This window comes from Liolophura sinensis, chromosome 1 (genome assembly GCF_032854445.1).
Source record: "Liolophura sinensis isolate JHLJ2023 chromosome 1, CUHK_Ljap_v2, whole genome shotgun sequence".
NCBI classification, from domain to species: Eukaryota; Metazoa; Mollusca; class Polyplacophora; order Chitonida; family Chitonidae; genus Liolophura; species Liolophura sinensis.
The window spans coordinates 67,027,898-67,033,235 of NC_088295.1; positions in this window are offsets into that span (position 1 = coordinate 67,027,898).

Genomic DNA, 5,338 nt, shown 5'->3' on the forward strand with positions numbered 1-5,338 from the left:
TGACGGCGCTAGCAAAAGCACCGTTAGTTATAATTGCACAAGGGGTATATCAGGGTACGCGCTTCTTGGGATATAAGGGATAGGGCCGTTGTGAGACTACCGTACTTCATCTCTGTCTCCTTTGTTTCCCCTAAGACAAACTGTGGATCCATACTGTGAGACACGAGATTTCAAAAGAATGACAGTTGGTGTTTTTGTTTAAATCTTTATGTAATACAGGTCGAATTTTCACTTTTCTCGGAATATGATTTCAAGACAAGCTGTAATAATAATAGAAGAAAAATAATATGGTTCCTTATTCTGAAATAAAGAAACAAAGAATATGCATGTGCATATTCCAGCAATTTGTCCCCCGCTTTACATGAGGACTTCACGAGCCAATCTCTAAGAGCTTGAAAAACAAAACTGCATCGGAACATTTGAGCATATTCTTGATGAACAACTTACCTATAGATACAAACTTTCAAGAGAGCTTTTATCAGCAGGTAATCCCAATCGTACTTCTTAAGATTTGAGAAATTATTGATGATTATGTATGATCTTAAAATGTCATGTGTGAAAACATCGCCTGGGATTTGATCGACTCTTGGTGGTAGACTGCGAAAATAAGTTCATATCATCCCTTATCGTGCATAAAGTTTTGAACTAGAAAAGTAAGGATTTCCTTTAAGTGGAAAAAAATCGGCCAGAACACTCAACCTTAAGCTTTTTACAGAGTATAACAGTGACACGAGTTCTTGAATTACTCACAGACCGGTTTGATACCACGGGTGCTATACGAATGCCAATCCAATAGAGGCAGCGAATGTCCTGAAGTGTAAGGGCATTCTGTACCACAGGGATACTTATGTTTTAAGACAGCATCACTTGCATGTGTGTCATATGTCACGTGATTGCTGACGATCCGCTACGTTAACCAGGGTAAAACAATGTAACTTCTTCATTGTCTTTATGGTATTATGGTGTTGTTACTATGTTTGACAAAATGTGCTAAATATTTCTCCACGGAAACGGGTCAAATGTTTTTTATGTCTTTGATTGTTGTGCTACATTGTTATATAAGTTATTAAATCGTTTAGTTTAGAATGTTGTAGAGTCGACATGGTTGTTCTTGTTTTGGGCATAATATGTTGACCTTTTGTGTGAATAGGACTGATGCTGACGAATGACAAACTCTATTAGATGATATGAATATCATGTCATAACACAGGTCAAAGAACTGTTGGGGGTCAATTTGTATATAAGATTGTATGAAGTCTTACTCTCAGCAGTCAGTCCATGGTGTCTGTTAACATTTGTGTAAGGAAAATCATGTCAGAAAAGGCTTGAAATCAATCTTGTTGGCAGAACAATAAGCAACAGATCACTAGCAGTGGGAAAGAATTATTCTAAAACTGTTCAGGTAACATTTAAGTAGTGTTTTCATTCACTGTTGTACGGTCTCAGTTTATAGTTTATTTTATTCACGAAAACTTGCTTGCGACTTTTTTTGGTTATCATATCGGATATGTACAATACGGATTATCCAGGGATTGCTTATTGCGAAGGACAAGCTTAAAATGTTAAGTGTGAAAAATGTGACTGGGTTTTCAGTTGAATATGGAACATTTGCGACTGGATGGATTGAATTGAGTCCTTGTCTTTTTAATCTTTATAAATCGCACTATTTACAGAAAACAAGATATACCTCAAACCCTTCAGCAAGTGGTTAAATAATAATTATATCATCATACAAAATGTCATCCTAGTTTTTGTACAGGTTGTTTGATACTCACGTGGCGCCTTTGAGGAGTTTACCTGTTTCGTATGTTTATACTGTTGTATAGCGGTATTAAAATCGTTTCACGACAGTTATTTACTACCTCTTTGGTGAGGTTTGTAGTGCGGCGATGATTGTACGTATGCCAGTCGGTAGACGGACACAGGGGTAATTTGGCAAAAACAGCCGCCTTGTTTTGGTACATCAAGGTAACGGATACGACGATGTACTGTTAAGAAAACAACCGATGCGGCATCAAACAAGCCTGGTCTTCAGAACCCGAGACGAGCGATTCGGACCAGAACTTGTCTGTTTTCGTCCAAAGAGGCAAGGGTGAAAAGGATTCCATGGGTCTTAGCAAGGATATAAGATCACGCTTTACCCCTCAAAGTTGTTTCCTTTCCGATATACATTGTCAAGACCTTTAAGCTTTTGGGCTATGCCTTTCATTTAGCAAAGGGGAGCAGACGAGGAATCCTTTTCCCTAACACCGTGTTTCTTGTGCCAAGTGTTTATGTCTCCAGCTGGGGGAAATGGCTTGCTATAGTGGAAGACTGGCTAGTCACTTAGCAACATATGCCCTGGACGTCAGCTTTCTTAAGCATGCCATGTCATTTACTCACACTACAAAGAGTGAGAAAAATGCCAACAGAGTCTAAAATAAGCATAGACTTGTTTCATATTCCATATGTACATATATTCTCTGGGTAAATATAATAGAGTACCAAACAAATGATGAAATCAAGGCCTTTGCGTTTGTTCTTTAATGCTGTTGTTGTTTATTGTACATGAATGTAAACAGGTCGTCTGTGATCACTACGGCGTGCATTTGATCCATCTGCTAGCTCATTGTCAACGGTTCTTGCTATCTATAAGGCAAATCTGGTCGACTCTCTGTCATCTGGCAGCAGGCCGTCAATTCCAGGCGTACCTCGGGAAGACAGCTCACAATGTTTATCTAGTTATTTGAGCAGCGTCCTTTGTGAAAAAATCAAATGGTAAATAAAACAAGTGATTATAAGTGGAGATGAATGCTGAAAAAAGAAAGAAACAATAGGAAAAGGAGTTACACAAAAGCATCGATACTGACTATTAAAAGTGTGTTTGCGCAGAAAGCCATGTTCACACAAAGTGATACGTTGTATCAATTTGTCGAATGCGACTATAACGGAATGAAACAAAGGCGATGCTGTTAAATTTATTTATTTATCTGATTGGTGTTTTTACGCCATATAGAAGAATGTTTCACTTATACAACGACGGCCAGCATTATGGTGGGAGGAAACCGGGCGCCGCCCGGGGGAAACCCACGCCCATCCGCAGGTTGCCACCAGACCTTCTTACGACCGAAGAAGAGGCCAACTTGAGCTGGACTTGAACTCACAGCAACCGCATTGGTGAGAGGCTCCTTTGTCATTGCGCCGTGATGGCGTGCTAGTCCCCTCGGTTACGGAGGACCCCGGAATAGTTGATTGGTTTGTGTCTCTCACTTAAGAAAGCCATATTCCACATCGAGTTGGTACAGGTGTGCATAGTATGTGATTTTGATGTATACATCATTGCTTGATGCTCCGTCTACAGGCGAATATGACATATGCTGGTGTCTTCAGCATGGCGTTCCAGTGACAGCTCGCTATAAAACATTCGAAAGAAATCCTAAATTAAACAAAGCAACAAATTTACACAGTGCACAGTCATCACAGATTGCTGACACGAACCCGTTGATTGCAAAGGCTTGCCTTTGCTGAAGTCAAGTTGAGAAATGTATTGTTCTATATATATACTGCTGTCATTCTGCCGGGGCTAACTTGCATCCATGTATAGTCAAGGTTACAAAAATTGGGAACAATAACTTCAGAAGTCACGCATGTCAAATCAGGGCTATATTAATTAGATCTGGGGTGTGCTCTTTACTAACCACACGGACAACCATTGATAGAATGATTTTTTTATAGTAACGTCAACGCGGAATTATCTTTTTCTTGTCCAGTTTAGGAGACAGTAAAATAGCTCATAAATCGCTAGGCTCTGCAACAGTTATATCCCCTGGGGCTTTAGGGGTTGTCTAAACATTGTGTAAAATCGCCCTAATGGATAAGTGAAAAGTTGCAATTAAACATATTTTATTACATTTTAATGGTATAGTATACACTACTTGAATACTGGTAACATTTATGCGCCAAGAACATCTGGCAGATGAAACTCTGCCCTGGCTAATACTTATATGCTGAAACTCCATGAATGGCTCTACCTACAGGTCTTAATAAAGCTTGTTTAACGTAGAAAGGTAAGACCTCAAGTAGGGTCCTATACAGAATTGCCTTGAAAGGCAAAACAGAGATTTCAGACTCCCACTGATGTTTGTACAATCGCGATGGCTTTCTCACAAATAATTCAGTTGAATGGGATCGGGGCTATAATCTCAGCAACCCACCTATAACTGCACACAGGTGTAATATATATACACTGTTTGAGTAACAAATATGGAAAGGCTTGACCCCAAACGCCTTTTAAACAAACTTCATGATTCTGATAATCCTCGCTGTATTTGAGAATGTCGTCAGGATGCAGAAGAAAAAAAGTTATCGCATTTATACTAATTCATTTATCAGTTAAGACGCCTTAGGTGGAGCCGAACACGTGTTCTATAATTCTTCAGGTAAGGTATTGAAACTCTGTCTTCTTAAACTCTGGATTCTGTGATTTTTTGTAGTTAAGGTGTGAGTAATCTATTTTGAGCTGGGATTCCAACAACTTTACCTACGTCTATTTACGTCTCACTTGTGTGCTAATTCCTCAAGCCTTAAAATAGCTTGCATCTGGAAAACGTCTTACTATATATGTGTGAAATACGACTTGAAAATCTGAAGAAAGATTATATGGTTGGTTTGTGATGGCTAGGCTTCAGGTCGTCAACTGACAGCATTTCGCACGGATATCAACTAATGAAACAAGTGGGGAATTAACCAATATGGAGATGGTGCGCCTTGATATGTATATATGTGTGTGTGTGTGTGTGTGTGTGTGTGTGTGTCTGTCTGTCTGTCTGTCTGTCTGTCCCAAACTTCTGTCTTTTCAACTTTGTACGTGATGGATATGGAAATGTGGCCAAAAATTGCAGTTAATGAAGCCTGGGCAGGTGTAAGGAAAAGAAAAGAGAAAAGAAAAAATTGCCAAGACAAAGTTTACACAAAATGGAAAGCATAGGCGTATTACCAATGAACATGCCATCTGAATAATATAAGCCTTCGAGCTGATGTGTACCATGTATTCAACAGTAGTGTAGCAATTCATGAATTGTAAGAGATTTATCGCCGAATTAACCCAGATAAATTGAGTAGACTGATATAATAAAGACACAAATCGAGTTTATTCCATGACATACCAATGATTGAAGTTTCTGCGTTCAACCAAAAGAGCAGAGATTTTTGGGGAAAATTCCACATTCGCTAATGAAATCACGTTTGTTTTATTTATATTCCAAGAATAGCCCAAATCATTGCGCTTTAGTAAATATTGCACTCGTATATCTGTGTTATTAATTTGTTGAAATGATATTAAAGTTTGAAATAAGTTACA